We start from the raw sequence: 25528 nt of genomic DNA, 5'->3' as shown, positions 1-25528 counted from the left end.
TCCTCGCCTGAAGTTGCCTTGCTCTGTCATTCTGGTTTGATCCATCCCAGGAACAAGCTGCAGCAGCTTCCTTCAAATGCAAACCTGGATCTGAAAGCCTTCCTTTCCCCTTCCCACACCATCTGGGAGATGGGATTTTCCATCTTTTGTTAAAACAGTTACTTACAAAAGGAAGAAAGGGCTGAGGGCAGTTCACCACGTTTATTTCACTTGGTTTGTGTTTGCCCTTGCTTTAACACAGGCTGTTTTCATGCCAAATTACAGTTCTATTTGTTCCCCCACCCCCATTTTTTGTGTAGCTTATGTAGAACATCTGGTTTTAAAAGTGTCGCAATTTCTAAACATATTCTAATGCTCTTGGGATCAGAATATCAACAACTGTCTATTGCGGTAAACCGCATGTCTGGAAAACATTCCTGCAAACTGAGTTCTTAAATAAACATAAAGCATCTATAACACATAATGCAAAGCAACATTCACTCGTAAACTCAATATTTAGACCAGATGAGGTGCAAAATATGTTTTCTCTGGGCTGAGACATCGTGATTTACGATAACATTGAAGGGCTTTTCATTGTATACAAGAGAGGGCAGAGGTGTGGCACGCAGATAGGGGCCCTTCCTTAAGTGCTCATTCTGCAGTTAGGTCCCACCTCGTGAGATTTTCCTGCCCCAGCTGCAGAGGGGAGACCAGGAGTACATCCCCTGAAAAATTTCTTCTGTTATTAGAAAGTGGAAATTTAAAAAGAAGCTGTAAATTGCTGGCAGATTAGACAAGCCTGTATCTGATAAACCTGACCATCTTGTGCAATATCTGCATCCATGCTAATTATCTGCATACATGTGTCTGAAATCCAGAGGCAAGTCAGAGATAGTGTAAAGATTAAATAAACTGAATAATACTGTGAAAAGAAAATTGAAGTAAATTGGTCTGAGGGGGAAGCTTTTGTTATTTTCAATCATCATTATTATTATTATTTATAGGGTGTGGAAAGTAGAACCATAAGCAACTTTATAGAAATATGCAGTCATACTTTAAGAAAAAAAAAAAAAAAAGGTTTCACTTTGAAAATCCCCTCCACAGAGATTTCAGAACATTTGCTCTACTCTTAATAGCACCAAAGCAAATAATCACTTCAAATCACTTTTTAGGAGTATAGGTGGCTGATGAAGTTGGTTGACAGGAAATGGAAAAGCTGAAAACTCATTAAACTGTTGCTAAATGCTGTGAATGTATTTTGATTATTCTTCTAGACTACTATTTCTTAAAAACATTACTTTCTTCCTCCAAAAAAAGCACCAAATACTTTCTTCCAATTAATTCTTTATGAATTTCCACTCTAAATTTAAGGCAAAGGTGCTTTATAAGGAGAAAAGATGAATACATAGGCTTAGGCTGATGTGATTACATTTGAAGTTTACCCAGAAATCTAGTGAATCCACCTCCTGCGGCATCTCAAAGTTAAGGTTTGTCAAAGGAAAATTGAAAATTTAAGTCAAGCCTAAGCCTTATCATTTCACTCCCTAATATTAAAAAGTGTTGGATTTTTTTTTTTTTTTTTTTTTTTTTTTTTTTTTTTTTTATGATTAACATCTGGAGTTATGTAAGGTAAGATAAGGTGGTTAGAACATCTTGCTTCCTGGTATGAAGATCACTTCCTCTCTTCAGCTGTATGAAAATTAGGGCCTCCACCCAAATATCCCATTGAGCAACAGAAGACCAAATTTTGGCCCAAAAACTACACATATAGTGATGGAAACACCTCCCTTGCATGTTCACCGCTGGAAATAAGCAGCTGGACTGAAGTGATCACTGCCAAACAGATCCTGCTCGCTTTGAAGACTGAAGACTTTTTCTGAGGTTGGTGGATCTTTAAGTCTCTCAAGCAGAAATGTTTAGGTTCTATTCCTCTGCCCCTGCCTGCTGTAAGAAATTCAAAGTTTCACATTGCCATTGTGGGTTACTGGGCTGACCTGGTGCAGCTGAAGCTCTAACAAATGGCCCCCAAAAAACTGAGCCATTTTCAGCTTACTGGAAACGAGCAGAATTTTAACAAATCAGAGTGGAAAGGGTCGAGCATTCAGCCGAACGTGTATCAAGCCTGAAACAGAAACCGTGCTGTAATGCAGAGCAGATTTGTGCCAGCCTGCATGGACCCCTCAGTCATGGCACTCCCTGGGGATTCAGTGGAGTGTGGCTGGGGACATCCAAGCGGCTCAGCCTCTTGCATCTGCGAGTGACGCCGCAGGAGCCGTGTGCTGAGCATTGACAATTACCGGGCTGGTGTCATTCCCACACAACAACTGCTTTTTGCCAAGCCTAATCACTCTACTATGCACCTCACCTTCTTGAATGAGAGGTCCTCATTCAAGCATGTAGTTTATTCCAAAACACATGCTGCATTCATTAGAGCTGAATATTAACGAACACCTTGAATTCTTGGAGCGTTATTAGTATCAGGTCTCTTGGCTGCTGCTAGGACAGAATGCCTCATGTGAAGCTTGATGCCCAGCCAGGACTCAGATTACAAAGCATACACATCTTTCTTTCAATATATTGAAGAAGTCACTCAACTTTACAGATCATCCAAGTACTTCCTAAACACATGTGTTTTTCCAAAATGCTAGTACTGGGCTTGTGAAGACTCTGGAAAACTCTGGTTTTCCTTTTTCAGAAACTGGAAAACAGAGATTAATCCATTGAAAGTTTTAAAGCCATTAGTTGTTTATTAATATTTTTTTTTTCCTTAGGCTTTTAGCAGTTTTGATAAAATCCCGTAAGAAAATATAAAGAATAAGATCTCATGAGGACAGTTTAGAGCTCAGATTGTTCAGTGTCCTTGTGCTTATGGCAAGTTTTAGGTAATGACTAATGTCCTGAAACCAACTCAGAACCAGTAGCATTTTCCAGGAATCTGAACCATACGTTTGCATGACCTCCACCACATGAATACTTGAAAACTTTTCAAATTGTTGTGCCTTGAAGTATAACTTTCCTGTGGGGTACTTTTTTTTTTCCCCCCCCCAAATTTATAAAGGCTGTCACAAGGGGTAAATAAAGGGGTAAATAAAGCCACAGAGGAAGTCTGAGATTGTATGGATCACCTGAATACCGGTTCTGCATCCTGTTTCTGAAATACCCTTTGTTCTACACATAAAATTATGCTATGCATGTAATGTGTAGAGCAAGGAGAAACTCTCAGGATATCAACATATTTCTTAAAGCTGCATCCAATATAATATCACATATCTTCAAAGTATTATGCCTTTAGCATCCTCTCTCTAGTTAGATGGAAATAAATATTTGTGTTACTACTCCTAAGGTATAATATTTATTATTTATTCTAAAGGGTCATGGGCATAGACTTCTCACACAGCCTGGGACCAGCGTTCTGCCTAATTTCTCTTCCATCCTGTTGCAACTCATTCCCCTGATGTCCCTATCTTGTAGCCTCTATAAAGACACCCAACAGGCCCACCAGTGCTGCCTCTGGGGTAGCTGTGAACCTCTGAAATGTGAGGGAGAGCACTCAAAGGAGACACCCTGGTGTGTCCTTGGAGCAAGGACACAGCACTCTTGAGGAGTTCAGATGTTTGCAGTCATGCAAATTCTGCAGGGGAAAGTATCTTCTCCAATTTCCCAGTGCCACTTCAGAGTTTGCACTGATGCAAAGGGAGCCATTCCACAAACTACAACATTTAAAATCTGGCTAGGGTCAGTCCAGCTCTGTTATTCAGCTGAAATATGCCTTGAGATATAAGCGAGTGGAGGAGATGCTTCTTTAAAGAAACCAACCCATGGATTTTGGATAGGATTAGGCACAAATATCCTCCTGCTTTTATAAATATTGACAAAAGGAAACAGGAAGATGGGTCTGTCCATAAAGGGGAGGTCTATTAACCATAATGCTGCTCCATTCGAGTGATAGTTTTATCTTTGTATTAAAACAAAAAGGGTAAGGGTAGATATTACTTTTTTATACTGATAGTTCCAACCCTCATAAAATATTAGTATCTGTATCAGCTATAAAAATTAACAGCTCCAGATCCTTCAGTGTTGTGGTCCTCAATTCTATTTTATCGCCAGCTTTCCAGTTGCCTGTGTGTGTACGTGTGGGTGTGCACACACATCCCTTCCCTTTAAGCTGTTGCTGAATAGGCTGGTAATTGCTCAGCAAGGCTGTGTGGTTGGGCTTGCAAGTGGCACTCCTGATTCCTTTACATCAGAGGTCACTATTGTACAGTGAGATCCTGATAGGAGATAGTGATAACACGATGCAAAAAAAAAAAAAAAAAAAAAAAAAAAAAAAAGCCCTGCAAAAAAACTAGAAGAAAATTCCAGTGTTGTCAGCAGGGATTGTTCTCCAGTTAAATAACTTTCTAGGTACAAAACTGAAAAATTCTGTCAGGCATCTCTGTCCAAAACTGCCCTTTAAAAGCATTTGGGAGCCAATGTAAACACTAAACTCGGTATGATGTTTGTATTCACTTACCCAATCTAACTTTTATTAACAATTAATCCATCAAATTTCAATGCCTATAAAATCCTCTGAGTCACAAGCCCCTCTGGAAGCCTGTATCTCAAAAACAAAAATTGCAATTACCGGCATTATTTTTTGATGCAGAATCAAATTTAAATGGGGTTTTACAAACTGCAGAATTATCTGCATTTCTACTGTCTAAAGGCATCAGATTCCCTTAAAGCTCATATACGGGGTAAATACATAGAAACTACAGGAGGCAGCCAGTACATATGGAACGGATAAAGGCCACATAGTTTATTGAACCTTGTGGCCTGCTGATGTAACAAAATAAGCTTTGCAATGAGCAGTCAGATCTTAAAATCAGGCCGCTCCTTTGCTCGTGTGTAATGGATGATAGCTCTCAGAGGGGCAGATTTGGATCCCCATATTTATCAGGAGTCTTACTTCAGGCTCTGGCCCTCAGTGCACTGAATGAGGGATTTAGAAATGTTCATTCGTAATATTTTCTCTTCTCTGAGCAAAGTGTGTTGAGAGGCAGCTGGAAGGTTTCATGTTCCAGCAGCTGAGGGGAAAGAGATCCTGAGACCAGGTATATGAAATCTTTCCAGCACTGATGAGTCCTCCTCTTCCAAAGAGATAAACAGTTCCTTGTCAGGGTAGGAGCAATTTGGACTGAACTGTCTCATCATTGCAATAACCCCTTGTTGAAATTTTAAACCAGCAAGAGGAGCCAAAAAAGAAAACACTGTGTGCCATTGCCTTTTCTTGCCAGCAGCAAGGCCTCCACCACTCCTGAGAGATACCAAATTTTCTGTTTATTTTTGTTTGTTTGTTTGTTTGTTTTTTTCTTTCCTTAAACTCACCCTTTCCCGCATTCAAAGTCTTGCCATTCTGGGATCATTAGCAATGAAACCAGCCCATGAGAGTCTGGTGTAAGCATAAGGGAGGAAATGCTCTCACACCTTAAATCTGGTGTTGATGGAAAAATCCCAAATGCTAATATAGACCCCAGGACAGCAAGGGCTTGAGGAAAAGTCTAAAGGTGTCTCAAGAAGCTGCAGAGCTGCTCCTGTGTGTTTGAGGACTGTCAGCATCTGCAGATGGAGAGAATTCAGTCTCTGAGGGTACAGGCCCAGTGCCCCAGGAAGCCTCCTATGTATCTGTATAGAGATGCTCCTTATTCAAAACTGGTTGTGGCAGTGAGTTTGGGTTCATAAACTGCTTGTCTGCTGATAGCATATCTATTAAAACACAGGCTTTTTTTTGCTAGGGGAGACCTTTTTTGGCTGCAGATTATGGGGTTGTGAGAAGACTGGGTGACTATTTACTCTTCTGTGTTTCCAGCAGCAAGCACCCTGAATGCTTTCCTTTCTCTGCCTAATCCAACACTTCTGTTGGGAATTAACTCCAAACCCCAGTTCTTGGGAAAGCTTAGGCTGAGAGAAACTTCTGGATGAATATGATTTCATTAGAGCATCTCAGAGGTGTATCCCATATTCTCCCCCAAGGAGACACCTACTTCATCCCAGACACTCCAAAAGTGCAGGTGGATCTCATTCTTGCTATGCAAATCCTTCCACTAATGTGCTTTCATTAAATATCTGTCTTCTCTTCAGTGAAAATCAGAAGTATTCCCAACCTGTTCCGGCTCTCACAGTACATTTCTGGTTCACCAGCCCACAGGCAAACATCCGTACTACCCACTGAAACAATGTGACCAAGCCACAGGACAAATTATAATGTAGATACACATGAATCCATTTGTGATATAGCAGATACCTACACAGAGCGCCTTTTAAAGTCCCATTTTCAGAAAAAATGCAGGGAATGATAAATACATTCCAGGATTCTGCACAAACTGAAAGCTCTGGAAAGCTTACAAGCACTGCAAGTGACGTGGATGGCTCTGGTGCAGATAACAGGAGGAGAGCAGGGACAGCTGCTCACCGGCTGTGGGCTGAGGTAAGCACTGCTGAATGAAAGGGAATCCCAGCCCTGGCAGCCGAGGAAACACAGTGACTCAAACGAGCCCCAGTGCAGCTCAGAGTCAGGCAGGTCAGTGTCAGCCCAGATGAGAAAGAAGGGGGTCATGGTCACCAGTGGCATAAGCAGATAAAAACATCCAACAGCAGCAGGGAGACGTGCCCCTGCTGAGCAAACAGGGGAAGGTCACACAGCTCACAGCGCTCCTGCAGCTCCCAGCAAAGCTGTCTCTGTGCCCTAGACCAGCACAAAAACCACTGAAACCCAGCTGAAAGGGTTATTGCCTGGTGGTACTCTCCAAATTACCTCCAAAGCGTCCCTTCCATCCTGGTAAAATGAGAAAATAATTTGATCTTTCGCCTACAAAGACAAAAGAGAAGCAAACATTCACAGCACAATAACGTGTTGATTCACAAATAACAGAAAGTAGAAACTTGAGCTCATTTTCCACCTCCTTAATATTTTCTGCATCGTGTGGGTAGCAGTCAAGAGCCGATTGTTCCTAAGGTCACTGTATCTGTTTTGGTTTAAGAGATGAGACATTAACACTTCAGGATCAACTATTTTATATAAATATATATATATATATATACACATACACACACACACACACACACACACACATATATATATAATGTTTTATCCAATAGCATATGACATATGGAAATGTCTCCCTAGGAACTGTTGAGATACACAAACTGAACAATCATAAAGCTTTCATAAGAGCTTGTGGTCTAACCACGGGGAGCACTGGTTCAGTCCTGATTACCTTTCATCTTCCAAAGGTTAATACCCTCCATTCCATCTTGCTCATTATGCTGTGGACCTCTGACAAAAGCCTGAAAGCAAAGGTCCTTTGTGATTCTTGCTCCTAGAAAGTAATTTTCCACAGGCAGATCTCAGCATAGTTCTTCACATGAGAGAAATGAAGATTTATCCTCAAGGAACAGTTCTGTAAGAGAATACTCAACACTTGAAGTCATACAATTATATATTTTAGTTTAAAAATATCTAAATCTCCATACAATAGTTCTTACACTTTAAAATGAGGTTATATATTCACCATAGAGCCCTGTGGTGACACACTCCCCATTAAGCCCTCGTCCTATATCCTGTTCTCTATTTCCATGGTTGTCTTCAAATTTGCATTTCAGTGATGCACTCTGGGATTCTCTAGATGAGGCATGCTACCAAAATGTTAAAATAGTTTCATAGTCTTTACTGAATACATTTTTACCATTAAAGGACTGGAATTATATGAGAAGTTTTCAGCCTAACACATAAGAAAACAATTATTTAGATAAAGGAGATCTGCACAGCTTATTTATTTCTTGTTCTTCAACCTATTACATGACATCATTTTAATATAAAAGAACTTTGTAATTATGATGCCTTTACTGATAATTCTTTGTTGTACACCACTGGATCTTCCTTATCTGAGCCCAGAGATCTCTTTACAGATTTTATACTCACACCTTAATGAAGTCCCATGAAAAGTCTTTCAACCCTCCCAAACCTTTGCTTTGCTTTGGTGTGCTCAGGACAGCATTTTCTGTAGTTTCCATGTTTTAAGCTTTAATCTTTGCCTAGAGGGCAGCAAAACAGCATCTCCCAAAGACTCTCATACCTAAATTTCCTTCCTTTCTTCAATGAAGGGCCACAACCCCTTGTTCAGTATTTCTAACGCTGTGCTGGAAGGTACAGCCCAAACCCAGCCAATCTTGGCCAGTGTGGCTTGGCACGGGCCTGGTGTGGCAAGCCCTGTCGTCTCCCCACTGACCCAACAAACCAAGCTGGGACCTGCCAGGAAAGAGCCTCCAGTAGCCATCCCCGAAGGGTTTTGTCAAACCTGCTGCCAGCGACCCACCAGCTATGAGGTAGCGTCTCAGCTGCTGGGCTCCAGATTGCAGGACTAGCTCAATTATTTAATGATGGGGGAGACATTACTGCTGAGGCTGGGACTTGCAGCTCTCGTTTCTGGGCCTGAGTGCGGGCTGTGAGGAAATGCTGGAAGCACGACAAGGGCACAACTGCTCGGTTGCAAAACTGAGACGTCTGGAAGATTTTCTCCCAGTGAGCTGTGAGGCTGAGACGCGGCTCCATGGAAAAAAACTCACCTGGCTCGTGGAATGAGAACGTAGGTAGGCAAGCAGTGCCTGGCTGTTCTTTGCATTTTAACCAAGGAAACCCCAGCATAAATTCAAAACCAGACAACCGCCAGAAGTATCTCTCCAAATCTCTCAAATCTCTGAGGAAAGGCGTGTGCCCAGTGGGACTTACCCCTGCATTACCCCCCAAAAGGGTTTGAATTCCACAAGAAAATGCACTTGAAACAGCAGTGAAGTATTTCCTAGATTAAAGCAGATAACACTGAAGCTTAAAGCATTGGAGTCAATGGGAACAAGAATGTCCTCAGCAAAGAAAAACATCTGAGCAGCAAGGCTTATAAATCTGGGTTCTCCTGGCTTTGTGTGTCTGGACTGGCCCCTCTGATGCTTCATGAAGTCTCCAGCTGTAGATTCAACCATTGGGAGAAGCATGACTGGAATATTTCTTCTCTACCTTGCTGTCTATATTCAAACCATTATAGGCACATTTTTCCCCTTTTTTGTCTTCTGTTAAAATTGACCAAAAGGATTAAAAGTTATCCAGGGAAGATAAAAATGGACAGAAACAGATTAAGATAATAGTCTCTCCCCTCTAGAAAATGAGAAAATGTGCCAGAAAAAAAAATGTAATTACAATTCAAGTTAGCTATTTGGAGATATGAGGGCAGAACTCATGCAGGAGTGTCATCCCCTCAGTATTTGGAATTACTTAATCTTGCTGGGAGACAGCAACAATAATAATAATAATAAAGGCTTGCAGCTAGGGTCAGTCCCTAGCAGACTCACAAATGTTTTCAAGTGTTTCCAAGGGATAAATCCTGCTCACAGCCAACACAAATCAACTGCTTTCTATGTGGCACTGCCTCTGTCATGTTTCTTGTGCCCAGGTCTGGTTATGGTGAGCCACAAAACTATTTTGCTTTTCTTTGTGGATGCTTGAACCCTCTCAAAAAGCACCAAAAAACTATCAGGAACCTCAACCAAAATTCTCTTGAACGTGAAATCTGCCTGACCTTGTTTGCCTGTGTTCTCTACTGTAAGTTCACATTATTCCGAATTCGTAGCACACTCATACCCACAGTCACAGGTTGCTCTGAATCAAACACAACCTTCCCTTTTCTCTCTGGTGAAAGTGGAGAAGCAAAGCAAGATGGCTTGAATTAAGCATTTTATATGCAAGAGAGATTAGAACATTAGTGGCGTAATAGAGTAAATAAGATGGCAATTGACCTGAGACTTGTGGGGTTTACCCCAATTTTTTGTTTACAGTTGAAGGTCGTAAGCTATACAAACCTCTATTGATCAGAGTCCTCTTTGTTTAAACAGAACCTACTGTATTTATTTGTGCTGTTCCTCTAAAGTCAAACAAAAGGGGACAGTTTTAAGTAAATCTCTGCATGACACTGCTGCCATGTGGTTCATTCACTCAGTGTACAGATGTTTTCAATCTGTACAGTTTGTCTTTCATATCCATATGAGATGAAGCAGGCTTGATTTAGGCTGGGAATGGTGCCAAGGAGAGAAGATACATCATTAACCCTTAATAAACGACTCACGAAGCATCCCTGGTTTATTCATTAAAAGGACCCTGTGAAGGATTACCATAACACCTTATGAGTGTTAAGAACCCTTTATTTGTCCGTAATGTCATGTGACATGTATTTACATTGAGGGGAAAAAAAAAAAAAAAGTGCTTGGTGTGGGAGATCCTCCCCTTTCATTCCCTCGCCCACTAATGTACAGGCTAAAAATAAACATCTACTTAAACTCAGCATTCAGATAACAAACACTGTCAAGAATTAGAAGGACAGAATTAATCTGGGTTTCGCACTGCTATTGCTGCACTGTGAAATCAGGACCCTGGGCATCACACAAGTCTTTGCAGAATTTGTTCTCGCTTTACCACTTGATACAGGAAGGTATCTAATACATATTATAGACATTTATTTGTTATATACAGCATAAAAAATGGTGCCTCTTTTCACACCTGTGTGGAACTGGGACTGAGCAGACTGAGAGCCTCTTCCAAGGTCACAGGAGAAGGATGTAGCAGAGCCAGGAATTGAACCAAGCTAACCCAAAATGCAGCCCAGGGAGTTCCACAACAAGCCCTCCTATGCTGTTTTCACTCTGCTTTCCTCAAAATCCTTTTCTCCTAACAATTACTGCTCTTGACAAATAGTAGATGTGTGTTTTGAACAGCACTGGGTTCGCACTGGATACAGGAATATTAGAAGCAGCTACTGGCTTGGAAGCTGATGGGGAAAAAAAAGGACTTTTCTTTTTCTTCAGACAGTTTACAGGGTTTGCACGCTGAGTCTATTCTCACTGTATTATTCGGCAAACAATCAGTTGCATCACTACAAAGAAAAAACTGCTGATCTACTGCAACTAATAGACAATCTCAATCTCATTCAATAAGTGTCATCCCTTACTAAAACATGCAAAACCCAGTAGTGAGTTTAAACCCACTGTGCCAATAGTAACATCACTTGATTTTAGTAGGGAGCAGTGTGGTTTGGCAAATAATATTAAAAAAAAAAAAAAAAAAAAAAAAAAACAAAAAAAAAAAAAAAAAAACCTAACCCAAATTAATTTGTTTTTTCCTTCTACTCCAGCTCAGTTTGAAGGCAGAAATTCACCACACTGCTTAGCTTAAAGAATTCAGAGTCGAAGGCCACTTCTCAGACTGAAAAGCGTGGGCTGAAAAGCCTGCTCCGTGCTATACAGCCATGTCCCCATAGATTTTATGGCCAGTCCTGTGCAGTTAGCAGGAGAAAAAGTCTATGAAGCTGGAAGATATTCTGCCCCATTTCAGGTTCTGTTTGAAGAAGGGTCTATACATAGTCACATGTATGTTCAATTATTCATTTTTCACGAGGTGTTTGAGTCAGGGAGAGCAGGCTCAGCACATACCATAAAAACACTCCTGCTCCCTCTTCTCAAGATTTGAGCTACAGGTCAAACGAGCTACACTCGGTCATGGGACATTAAGTCCCTGGATCTTGAACTCCAGCTGACTGCCTCACCCAAGATTTTGGGCTAAACAAGCATCTCCCCAGCCTGGATGTTAAGTGAAGAAGTCAGCGGGTCAGGCTTCTCTTAACCCCTCTGCCAAGAGAGCCCCTCTCAGGACCGCTTTGCAGAGCCCAGACCCTCCCCAGACACTGCTCAGCAAGGAATCAGTCAAGCACAGTTTTTTTTCCACCTCCTTCCCTACGACACAAACCTACCTCCCCCCCACCCCGTGCTAATCCCAGTGCAGGAGACACAGCCCTTTTCTCGCTGACTGGGGGGAATAGCTGAGCTCACAGCTGGCCAAGCCCAGTCCCCACACTGCTGTGCATGCAGCTGGAGCCTGGCCCAGCCTGCTTTAACCCCTCCACCACAGCCACAGGTGAGCCCCTCCGCGGGCACGGAGGGGGAATTGGGTTGCCCACGCTGGGAAAGCATTGCCTGGCTGACACTGGGCTGGTTAAACCCCCTGTCTAATTGCAGGGGATCAGCACAGGCTGCGGGTCCACGTTCCCGGTCTGGTGTGTCCCCAGCTCTGCTCAGGCACCTGGCCTCTCTGGGGCATGAGGAATTTGAAGCTGGGTGGGGGCCTCGACCCCTTGGAAAGCCAAAAGCCCAAATAGCATGGAACCATAGAATTGTTTGGTTAAGGAAAGGGCCTTAATGATCATCTAGTTCCACCTCCTGCTACACCAGGATACTCAAGGCCCCATCCAATCTGGCTTTAAATGCTTCCAGGGATGGGGCATCCACAATTGTTCCAGATCAAAAGTTTCAAAGGACAGTGATGTATGAGAAGTGGAAATAACCCAAACTGAAGGCAGATAGATGAAAACAGGCCTGCAAGGAAGGGCTCTGACCATTTGGCTGTGATATAAAACAGGACAGTCCCCATCCCCATGTTGGTGAAAGGTCTTGAAAGCTTTGGACTCTGCTCTGTTCCTTGGAGGAACAGTTCTGGGAGTGATCAGCAGGGAATGATCAGCATCTCTATATCAAGTGTTCTCCATGTAAAAATATCTGAAAACAGGAGGATTCACAAATGAAGTGAAATAAAAATTATTTTCTCCAGTTTGTACACCAAGTCAAAAGAATAATCAGCCCAGAGCCCAAGTTCTCCTAACCCCAGTCTGTTCCGCAGCTCCCACCACCCACTTCTGCAGCCCACACTCATATGGAACACACCTTTTTGGAGATATAAACTCCTCTTAAAAAAAATAAATAGGAAAAGGAGACTGTTTCATCCGTGGTACTTTAACAGAAATCTTCAGTGGGACTATTTTAAAATCAATTACTAATTAAATATGGGGCAAGAACGGGGAAGAGAGGGAGCCACGGTTACTGGCCCCTTTTTAGGTTTTAAACCAAACCAGAGACAACAGTCAAACTTGGGACAATCCTGGGTAAACCACAAGAGATGGCAGCACTTCTCATCATCCTAAAGCAACAACATTTTTCCAAGTTTTTTCAATCAAAAATGCTAGTAAGGCCACCCTGGAATTTGCTACCATTTTTTCCTTACCCAAAGCTATTTTTCAACAGAAATATTGAGTTTACATATTAATACACCACTAAAAACAGGATGAAGAGATTGGAATGTTGGAGTTACTGATTTGTTTGGGATTTTCTAAGAAAAAATAAAATAATTCTGCTCTACCAGTTTTCTTTATTTTTTCCATCTTTTCTTTTTTCCCATTAAGTGACTGTTTCAAATTAATAGAAAGAGGATGCAGCATTTCTTGGGTTTTATTTTATGGGTTTTCCCAGCATATGGAATCTTTTTAAACATGAGAAGCTGTGGGTAATATGTTATTATATGCATATTTTAAGTTAACCATTCTTTATATCTTTCTGAAAAGAAAAGATTTATCATGTTTATGTCTGAGAAATATGTTTATTTGGAAGATTTACTCCAACTCTACTTATTTCCTATAGAGGGATGTCAACTGGAAAACCATACTAACATTTTTTATAATTAAAATTAGGGCGGAGTAGAACGCGACCGTTGCTTGTTTCTTTTCTAAGTCATGGAAGCTTTCTGTAAATCAAACTTGACAGGTTTAAAATGTTATTTTATGAGCTTTGTTCCCTTGCCAATAAGTCCATTTTTAGGGTGGTGACCAAAAATCTGACCTGTAACGCCAGTGAGCCACTGGCACATCTGAGAGATCACAGGAACCCACGTTTCCAAAAGTGGCACTAAACTGAAATGCAGCTCTTTGGAGAAGAAGTTAAGGGGGAAAGGAACAAGGGGAAGATGCCTACATCCCAAACTGGCTGAAGGGGATGGACACAGAGAGTTCCAGGTCTCCTAGAAGCTGCTGAGCACTGCTGGAGAGCAAGAGCCATGGGTGAGCTGAAAAAAAAAAAAATGGAAAATGGTCAAAATCAAACCCACAGTAGGAAAACATTAAGAAAATGTGTATGTGACCCTGTTCACCTCTCCTGAACACAGATGTCATGACAGGAGGTATTACTGGGCTGCCATGGGCATTTACAAACCTCCCTAAAAGCTTCACTAGGGACACTTTACCTATATCCATTGCCAGCCAGAGGTAGAATCCATAAACATCTGAAAACATTTTCTGAATCTAGAATTGGAGCTGATGCTGATTCCAGCTGAAATCCAAATACACAGTTTACTTCCTCCTTTCTCACAACCACAGTACCAGGATAGGAAATGTCATCACTCCCAAAATGGATGTCTCCAAAAAGAACCAAAAAATTACATTAACCTGACAGAAACTAAACAGAAAAAATAGTTTTACATAAGAATTGCCTACTGTAAAGAAAACTTCATTTTTTGGCTCAGGAAAGACATTTTAATTACATGGCAAAAATGATATGAAATTGTTACTAAGCGCTAACTGAGGAGGCAGGTTTTTGGATTCAAATTGGCGTGACTTTAGGATTTTGTCAGGGTATGTGTTTAGTGTTCCTGTGTGTCAGAACTGGCAAGTCGTGCTGAATGTAACATTTATCTCCTCTCTGTGCTGCAATTCCCTGCTGATCTGAGATTTCGCCAGAGGGTGACACCAAGCTGAGGGGGCAGCCTCTGATACCTGCTCACACAGACAACCCCTTCCCAAACAGCTCAACCTTGGGTGGAAATCACAGAATTATGGAATAAATATCCTGAGTTGGAATGGACCCACAAAGTTCTTCCGTTCCTGGCCCTGCACAGGTCAGCCCCAAGAATCACAACATGTGACTGAGAATGTTGTCCAAATGCTTCAAAGATTTAATTCAACTCTGAATTGCTGTAGGAAACAGAGTGATCACATCCCCCAAAGAAAGCAGTGATACTGGGGAAATAAAGAGGGATGTTATATGAACTCCTGAGGTTGATGGCAGGTGGCAGGACCAGGAAAGATGATGTTTGTGGAGGGGTGACAGGCAGAGAAGGATCCTCTGGCATGAAGGTGTCTAAATTCAGCAGCTTCTGAGCATCCAGCAGCCCTCCCCACCCAGATGTCGTCAGGAGCTGTGCTCCGTGGATGAGGACTTCCACATTTTGCTGTTTCAAAGGCAAACAGGGCTCAGCAGTGGGGCAGTGAGCACCACCACGCCAGGCTGCAACACCAGGCTCAGGCAATGCAGGCATAACCATCTCCTGTTTGATGTGCCCAGCTCAGCCAAGGATAGGGGAGAGTTGAAGGGCCCACCTGTGCCTTCTTCCTGAGCAGAATGTCTGAGGAGGTGGAAAACACCATGGAAGAGCCAGGTCAACCCTATCAGACAGGTCTGTGACTGGCCAGACTGTCCTGAATCAAGAGCCTGTAAGGAAGATCAGAGACAAGTTTCTTTTTGTGCCTCACTTCGTATCCACTTGAAAAGTCTTTGTTGCTCAACAGTCCGTACATCCATTTATTTATTTTTTTCGCACAGCTGTCAAACCACATTGATTTTCAGTCATTTTAACCTGGGCAGGATCAGCAAACCTAGTCCCTCAGGTGAAAAAGCCAGGCCTGCGAGGAAACGACTCAAGTTGGCTGAATTATCTAAATCTTCTAAGACACAAAGAACTTGTTTGCTTTGCTTATGAGAGCTGAGGGAGAGATGGCACAGAAGGCTAAATCCTCAACATCCCTCTGGTACGTACTCCACGCTCTGCTATCGATGCAGGCAGGAACATTTGCAGGGCTTACGATGCAGTTGGCAGTGTCTTTTCAGAAAAGGACCTCTACGGAGCAAGCTCGTGTCTGAGTTACATCTCAGCCCTAGGGAAGATGGTTTCTTCAGTTCCCCTTCAAGGTCAGTTGTGGGGTAACATATGTTATTCGTCTCTCAGTCTTGCTAACAGAAAATCTCACTGAGTGACATGTGGAAACTGGGAAATGAAAATAAACAGAATGAATAAACACATTTAAAGGGCTTGGGGGGAGATAGAATCCTGACCTGCATGTAACATCCTTACCAACAGGACAATGCTAAATGAAATTTGGGATTTGCATCTTGATGGGTATGGTAAATTTGAACTCTACATGACTCCAGCACATCTGCTAAGCAAATAGACTCTTTTATTGCAGATGTATGGCACAGAGTCGGTGTAAGCTCTGGGAACCTGCAAGCTCATTGCATTTGTTCATAGCATTTTGGAGGTTTTTTGGTCTTCCACTCAGACATTCTTTTCTAATATTTAATGTGGACCAAGGTCTTTAAGAGAAATTAGTATGTTTAAATGGTATTTTAGCTCTTCTTCAGAGGATGAACTTGGAAAGGCTCTGTGTTCCCAGCTCTACCTCTCCTCACACTCCAGCCACACTTTTCTCCTTCCCAAAGCTGGCCAGGCACAGCTGTGGAGCCCACCCTGAGCCATGAGGAGGGGAGATGCAGCCCAATAGGAGCCTTCTGCCTCCTTGGTGATTCCTCTCCAGGTTGGCCTGGGCACAGTTTCAGTGCAGCCTCAGTTGCTCCTGCTGGGGATCTGCACTTTGTCAGCACAGCCTGGGGACATTTCAGCAAAACCCAGATGTTGTCTCAGGTACCTAGCACCTTAAAATGGTTCATGTTATTCGTGCTGTGTGCTAGCACCTGTGTGGTTGTAGCTCAAAGGGTTGTATATCCTAGACATTCAGGACATCCCTGCATGCAGCAGCTGAAACCAGATCCCGTGGCAGCACTGCAGCCCGGCGCACGCAGCTCTCATCTGTGCAGTCATGTTCGCCATTCCAGCCCTGGTAAAGAGTTCCCTCACTGGCTCACCAATGCTTCAGCACACCCACTTCTTTCCTAAGATTTGGCGAAAGATCAGAGCTGTTTGGTTATAATAGCACTTGGCAGTAAGGGTCTACCAAGAAACCTGGCCTGAGCAGCTGAAAGAAGAGCAGCGAAGTGAAGCGTGAGAGATGATTAAAAGAGACTCCAGAAGGAAATTTCTGGGCATCCCTTACAACCACCATACCATTGGATTTCTACTTTTGCCTCAAAACACTTTTGTTTTCATCCTTCCTTCCCTTTTTTCTTACAATTAGCAAGGGAGGGGGATGAAGTGTGAAGTCAGGTAGCGAATATCTGCCCGAGCCTGTGTGTGCGCGTGCAGGCACGTGGGAACAGGAGCACTGCCAAAGAGAAGAGCTAGAGCCAGGCTAGTGAAAAGAAGTAAAAATTAAGATACTGATGTACAAGGAAGTGGGTGAAAAAGTAGAAAAATTATCACACCAGTTCCTCCTAGCCAGCTGGCATAGCTGCTCTGCTAGTGCAAACGTAGAGGTTTTCAGTGCAGTTTATTTCTAAGGTATTACAAATAAACTCAATCACAGAACATCACACAAATGGGTATTTTAGCATTTTCAATGGGAGCACCGATGCTGGAACTGAAGAGCTTTTGAGCTGGAAGCAAAACCTAAAGCCTTTGCTTTGGTAATTTATGTAACAGCATGAGACAGGCCTGGGCTCCCCCAGAGGTGGAGGATACTAATGTCAAATCTAGGACAAGGAACACTTCTCCAGGGATTCCTGGGGACTGATCACTGTTACAGGCTTCCTGATGGACAAGATTTTGTTTCTGAAGATCCCATGGCTATGGATGTGCTCCCTGAAAAGCAGGTTTTGCAGTGCTTCTTGCATCACAGGGCCAGGTCCTGGACCTACATCAAAGCCTTCACCTTATGAGTCGCAGCAGACATCAAGATGTGCTGCCTGCTCTGATCTCTGCAGCAGCAGCTCTGCCCACGCAGAGCAGGGCAGGGTACCACACCTCACACCACCCCAGTGATGCCAGTGGCATCCCAGGAAATAGCCCTGGTTTCAGGCAGGAGAAGGCTCAGCCATCAGTCCAAGCTGGAAAGCAAATCAGGCGGGTTTTCTACCAAATTATTTCTGTGATTTGTAGGACTGGTCTGCTGCAGCATATTCACATGGAATTCATTAGCACATCTCTTCTTCTAATCCTCACTGGGTTTAACACAACAGTATACATTGATTTTTTTTCCTGGCCTCTAAGGAGAACTGTGTCAAGTCAGAAGCATGTGCTTTGGGACAGGCTGAACCCAGGAAGCTCGGCCCTTGAGACATTAGAGAAATCAAGGCTTTGAATGCTCACTTGGATGTTCAGGTGGAATGAACTACTGCTGCAACCCAAAGGAAAAATTCTGCCTCTTGAGACCCTTCACCTTTGCCACATCTTACTTTAAATACCAAGATCGACCGTTATTATCCCAAGGAGACTGTTAGACAGATGCAATACTTGGACTCCAACCACAAAATAATAAAGAATTTGAAGACATCCTTCACACACATGCACCAACAAAATGACTTTAGAGTTCACCAAACAGGACATCCACCCACTCCACCATCCCGTGCATCCCCAAGAACTGGGAGATGTCTCTGCAAGTTTGCTGCTGACAGTCTCAGCAGCTGAAGGAGAAAAAAGATTCTTCTTCTTCTGCCAGCTGTGAAACTGAGCCCCATCCAAGCAGCTTGGCTCCAAGGCAGCCACCTAATGATTCCCAGGCTTAGCTGAATGTCTTTATCCCTCCAAACACCATATGATTTGGGATAGATTCAGTGGTTTTTCTGGACTACCACCACAGATAAACACGAGACACTCCATGAAGATAAAGGTGGGGGCCATCTGCTGCACCCCCAGAGGAGCCCAGACCACCAGAGCAATCACACACACACAGATATCACTTCTTTAAAATGCTGGCATTGCGGCACCACTCACATGATTCAACCCCACCGCTGCTGCCAAAACACTCCATGATATCCCATCAGGAGCCTCCTTGAGGACTCCTGTCCTCACCCTGGACCCCCAGTGCTGCTCACACATGTAACAAAACCCCACTGCTGTGGAAAACCGTGGGGTGGCAATGGTCGGGGCAGCCCCAGTGGGGCAGGGCAGCCTCAGAGCAGGATCCAGGAGAGGGAAAGAGATGGCAATCGTAGCTGGTAGAAGTTTAGGGAAGAAAAAGAAGGACGTGAGCAATAGGAAGTAGACTTACCTCACCTTTCAGAGCTTGATCAGACTTGCACAGAGATCTGTGTAATTTATTTCGCCATCCCTTTCAGATGTTGAGCACCCAGCTGCATCCAGCCCTGAGTGACAGCCAAGAAGAGATGTAGAAATGTGGATGTACAAGTGTGGATATGTGGAACTCTTACACTTTTTGGAAAACTTAATTAATATTGCAACCTAGATCTCTGTTCTGCCCTAGTAATCTGGAGATTTCATTCTATACTTAGAGATAAATCTCCAAAGCTCACACACCTTGTACTTCCAGGTACCATAACTGAAAGTAGTGGAAAATCTGTCCACTTTTTATTGTCTGTAATATATAATTTATTATCCAAAACATTGCTTCAGCCACAAAATTTTCACCACAGCCTATTTTATAATAAATCATTTGTGTAGTAAAATAAGTAAATACACTTCTGAATGTGCAAATCTACCCTGTATGCCTCTTGGTCTTTGTGAATATATTCATTATTCAGGAAGATCAGGTGCATAATGCGGGATCTAATTCTTTGGCCCACATTATCTTATGGGATAGTCAAAGTAAAAATAATTGTGATGCCAAATTATGGCACAAGTTATGTTTCTGGTCCATAGTTGTATTTTAAAACTCAAGTTCTTGAAGTTGGGCATCTAAGGCTGTATTTAAGCAGAAGAAAATTTGTTTGAGAAAAGTGTTATCTATCTACTTTTCTTTCATTTTCAGGAAAGACAAAGCAATTAGGAGAAAGATTTCTAAGAATAATATTTTAAAATTTCCATGCATTTCAGCAACTATTCAGATAACAGATGATTATTGGTATTACCACTATCATAAGATTTTGGTAATCTCATAATATCCGTGTCAACTTATTTCTCATTGCCAGAATTTGCATCTGCGATCTGGGCTAAAAAAATCATCAAGGTAACTGCCACATGCTCAGCCTACAGGTTCTGATGGCTCTGGCCCTTGCAGGCCAGCCTCACACTGTTGGTGTGCTGGTAGATAATCCAGCTCCTACAAGCTGACTCCCTCTTTATCTTTATGTGACGCTGGCCTGCAAAGTTCAAGGTAAGGCCATTGTGTCTTGAGTCTATTTTTATTGTACAAAACACTGGATGGAACTTAATTATTTTTTCCATCTGCCAACCATTTTGACTAATTGAACCCTTTGGAGCCAGGAGTCAAGGTTTCCCAATGTAAACCAGACCCTGGAACTCGGCACTAGCAGAAATATTGAAAACTCATGAAGGAATTTTTGGTTCTGAGGTTTGGTTCTGTTTTCCAGAGTCTGACCAGGATTCAGAAGAAACCCAAACCCTCTCCTGCATATACATTTTTTCAGGTTCTTTCAGTGTCTCATATTTTCCAGGCACTAAAGATTCCCATTACCAAAACAGAAAAAAAAGTAAAAAATTGAAGGATATAACTTAAAGCCACAGTCATATGGAAAGTCCCAGCAAAGGCTCAGAGTTCCATTATTTTGGCAAAAGCAGAGCATGCTTGGGCAGCATTAGAAATGAAGCATAACTTAATGCTGGAGGGTTTCTGATGACTGTTCTGTACTGAAGATCAGATTTTTGATGCTTCTGCAGTGTATTTTAACATGATTTTCACTAGAATTGTTCCCCTTACAAGGGTAACTACTGTGGCCCATAATTTCCATTCTACATTCTATTTGTTTGATGACCCATTTCCAACACTGATAACATTTCACCCCCTGATTTTTGCTCAGAATGTCAAAATTTTGGGATCAGCCACTCTTCCAGCAGTGGGAGATCACCAGCACTGACTTGTAATAAAACCCTGGTGAGATCAGGTGGTGAAGCCTACATGGGTGACTTGTGCCTCTTGGTTTCAGCTTTGTTTTTGCCTTTAGCTCTTTTCAGAACATGGCATAATGAAGGTGGCATTTCCATGCTGATGACTCCAGCTTCATTCATCTCAGGCTCTTTCTGCTGCTTCTTTCCCCAGCAGTTCCTCAGCTTGCCACCAGCATTAACAACGTGCCACTAGAGATGCTTCATCCCTTTCATATCTTTGCAGTGTGGCCATTAGGAAACCGAAGTTTCAATGGCTTCTACCACCACATTTGCTCTCTTTGACAGAAAACTTGCTTTACAGAATAGCTGTGATATTTTGAAAATGCTCTACAGAAATCAGGGATCTGTCTGAAATTCTACACTGGAGGCAAATGAAAATTTCTAATAGATCTGGGTCTTAGTTCCGCTAATTTCAATGGTTCGTTTCGCTGTTCTGGCAGTCAGGCTCCATTAGTGGAACAGAAGGAGAAGCATGTATAATGCATGTACAGCAACCACATTCTAATCTCAAATTTCTTTTTTTCTTTTAAGTTCTTATTTTTTAAAATAAATATATAATGAGTTACTGACAGTACTTAACAATATCTTATACTAGACACTGTAATACCAAATAAATACTTAATTTCTGCTTTCCTGCAACTTCACAAGGATTACATCATGTCAGATTACTTTAAGTCTGCTTTAACCCAGTTTGAAAACACTAGTTATTCAAAGATCCTTACAATTCTTAATTTCATTCCTTGAAATACCTTTTCTTTTGGTTCCTTTATACAGATTTTCAAGCCTGTGAAGGCCACAGAGTTGTTAAGTCAGAACAAGCCTGCAAGGGAGGAAGCTGGCAAAGCAGAAATGCTGTTTCAGCTCACAACAGAGCTCCCTCCCTTCCTCTCCCACTGGCCAGCAGCACCTCTCTCTGCTGGGCAGGGAGATCACAGAATCACAGAATCACAGAATGGTTTGGGTTGGAAGGGACCTTAGAGATCATCCAGTGTCATCTCCCTGCCAGGGTTGCCACCCACCAGCCCAGGTGGCTCAGGGATCCACCCTCCTGTACCTAATTCAACCTTTGGAGAGTTTGCTCTGGTAGCAAACACACCAGTGGTTTTTGTGATGTATGAAAGCATCTAAAGAGAACACGAATTCAGTTCTTACCATGAGATAGCATGAGGTTTTGTTCTATTGGGCTGCTTGTAGATCAGGACCACTGAGTTCGAAGGGAGGTGTGCGCTACCTTCCTCCACCCAGAGAAGTCATTAACACATGCTCCCCACCATGAATTAAATTAGTTTAGATTCTCCTGACCATGCAAGTAAACTCACGAAGCTCTGATCTACAGGGCTGCAAACTAACCCATTTGAAAAGGCTTTTGCAGCTTTTGTTTATCATTCCATATGATAAACAGCTACCTCCCCAAATTATCAGGAAAATAAATTTTTAACCATTCAGCAAATAACAAAAATTGTGTTTTAATGATAAATAAAAAGTCACAAAGCTCAGCATGTTTTGCTGAGAAGCACTAATGAGGGAAGATGGTGAGACCTGTAAATTTACCTTCCCATTTTTTAGCACTGTTTTCCCATCTGCAATCTATATACTTATATAAATAAAGGGTCCTTACATTAAAATGTAGACCGTAAAACCTAGATTTTGATGCTTATTGTCTTTCAATTGCTGCCTGATCCGGTGTTGAAGTCTTCTAAAAAGCTCAAATGACTGAGTTTCTAATCCCACTGTGTTTCTCTGCAAATCAGCACCATAATGATGACATTAATTATTGTTGCCTTTGACTTTCCTTCCTTCGTAAAAATCAGCTTAAAAACCAAATATTAAAATAGCCTTCCTGTGGTAGGAAGCACCTTATCTTGTACTTTTGTGTCCCTGTAACATCTGCCTATGGTACTCTGAACTTTGCTGCTGCTCCCAATTACAAGCAAAACAAACAAAAAAAAAACCAAATAAACTTGATAATACTTTGTTGAAAAAGGATTTAAACAATATCCTTCTTGTTGGAGAAAACCCAACACGATGTGTTCCTTTACGGTAGGAAATAGGATGCGGTCTTGGGACACAATAAAGACCACAAAGTGTCCTTCCCTTACCTCTGATCCCATCCTTGTGCTCCATGGGCTTCCCAAAGCTCACAGCACTTGTTTTCTGTGTGGTTTTCCAAACAGGAGATACTGCTGTCTCCTCAATTTCCAAAAATTTCTGGTAATCTGTAAGGTCTTATTTAGCGGTGTGCATTTGGAAATACTCTCTCAACCTTTTGCACTTTAGAATATATTTTAAATGGCTTAGTCATAACAACCTTTAATGTCTACTGTACAAAAGCTTTAAAACTGACTATTTATTTGGTTGCATCTGTCAATGAGATTTGGGAATTGCTTTATCTTGGGTATGAGTTTCAGGTCTCCAGCAGACCTGAATTCAGCTGTTACTCTGGTTTAACTGAATGAACAGATTTACACGACCCTGTCCCAGGCACCAATACCCAAAATATCAGGAAAATGGGATTTATGCAAGCTAGTATCCAAACTGTAGCTAGTCTAAAAACACACGTAAGAGAAAAATACAAGGCAGTGATTTCTTTGGGCTAGAATTTAGCCAAAATTATATTGTTTGTGAATGCAGAGTTCATTTTGCCTGAACCAGCAGTGCAGGTACCGACAGCAGGCTCCCTGTGAGACCTCTCACACCAGCCTGGGAAGATGTGAGCCCTGTTAGACTCCTGCTGCTTCAACATGGGACACTGAGCCCCAAATTGCCAGAAAATAGAAGATGATGACCAGACTGATGCAGAGACAAGACAAGATACCACCATAATATCTCTGGAAACAAGACAGCAGTCAGGGAAAACCTGCTTCACTCCCATTGTCACTTTTAACTGTGGCCACTTGGCTATTCACAGCATTTTGTGCAGGCAAAAATGCAATAAAAAGAGAGCACGAGCACAGGCAGGGTCGGTACTGCTGCCTGAGGATCCCAGAGCAGGACACAGGATCTCCACTGGCCCCAGACATGGCAGTGGGTGTTTTCCCAGAGAAGCTCCTGCTGGAGAAGACGCTGCAGAGTTAGATGGTGGGATGAACGTTTTTCATCTCAAAATGGGCGTTGGCTCCTGTCAAAAGGGTGTCTCAATCTCTTCCCAAGAAAGCCATTGCCAGTACTTCTTTGCAACTTGGCATGATCCTCTGTCTCTTTTCCAGAGAAAACTGCTGTCCTGTCTCCACCCTTCTGTGTGATAGGGGAGGCTTAGCAACCACATGTAGATCTCAGTGACAGACGAGAGGTGAAGAGCTCTGTCCAGTATCTAAATAAAGGAAAATACAAAGGCTCTTTGTCAAGCTACTGCAGACACAGGACATGAAATGCCTAAAAGCACCTTTAAAAAACTTTTTAAAGAGGAAGCAGAAAACATCTCTGAGATTTTTCATATTTTAGATAAAGAATTGTTCATTTTAACACAATTTATAAAAAATCCCTTAAAAGTTTATCTGAAAACTCATGGGGTTAATTACTGCTTGAAAGCATTGGTTCAGATGTCCAGTCTTCAATGGGGAAATGATCAGACCTCATTGAAGAGCAATCAGGAGTCCCATTCAGAAAGGATTATCAGAAACAGAGTAATTTCTGTCTGAATTTCAGACTTCTGCACATTGACCTCAGAAAAATCCTGGCAAGTGTTTCTACAATTACTATATTCACAAAAATCTTCAAAAGGACTTTTTTCAAATTCCTATATTATTTGCAAATAGATGACATTTAACTGCATATCACTAAAATTCACAATCCTCTTAAAAACATGTGGTCTTGATTTGGCACTATTTGTTTCCATTTGATGCAATTCTGTGACTCTCTATCAGATAATTGCATATTTCATTTGCCTAGCATATTGAACTGAGGTCTGAATGCTGCTCTCCCAACCCAATTAATCCAGACTAATGAACAGCAAGCCAGAATACAGGGCTGGAAAACCAAAATCAAGGAGAACAATGATCAATGGACACTTGTATATATTTTTTCAAGAACATACGATGGTCAGTGCTGAGCTGAAATTTTATTTGTTTATACAATCGTTCCACTTGGAACTCCCCATCTGGAGCTAAGTTCAGAAAATGTTTCATCCAAGTATTGAGTGGTACCTTCATCACTTATTATATCTTTCATTTTACACCCACAATTAATATTACTCACAAATGAAAACCCTCAGTTGCCTGTCTGCATCATTTATCCACTTGATTGATAGTTGATGCAACTATTTTGGAGTGCAAAAGAGCGTCTGCATATTTGGAGGCTACTTTAGCTGTCTAATTAGGCTTTTAACTCTGTGTGATGTAGAAATCATCTTCCAGCATGCTCCATCTCCAAATTCTTTCCTAATATATAATGATCAAGTTTGGACCACCTAAACAAGTGAGACACTACCAGTTTTATGTTCTGCTAGAAAAGGCATATTGAAAATAATTTTAACTAAATGAAAATGTAATGGGATGATGAGCTTGCTGGCACAGTAAATACACAACTGCCTCAATATCAGAATTAGGATAGGTACCAAAAATCTCCCCATTTCAGTTAGCATGTTAAGACATATTTTCAAAACGTCCAAGAGAACTGTTTCTCAGATTAAATGAAGTGGACTCCTTCAGATAACTCTACAGGGACTCCTACATCTACCTGGAA

This window comes from Hirundo rustica, chromosome 11 (assembly GCF_015227805.2).
Source record: "Hirundo rustica isolate bHirRus1 chromosome 11, bHirRus1.pri.v3, whole genome shotgun sequence".
Classification (NCBI taxonomy): domain Eukaryota; kingdom Metazoa; phylum Chordata; class Aves; order Passeriformes; family Hirundinidae; genus Hirundo; species Hirundo rustica.
Note: the sequence above shows the minus strand (reverse complement) of the source record.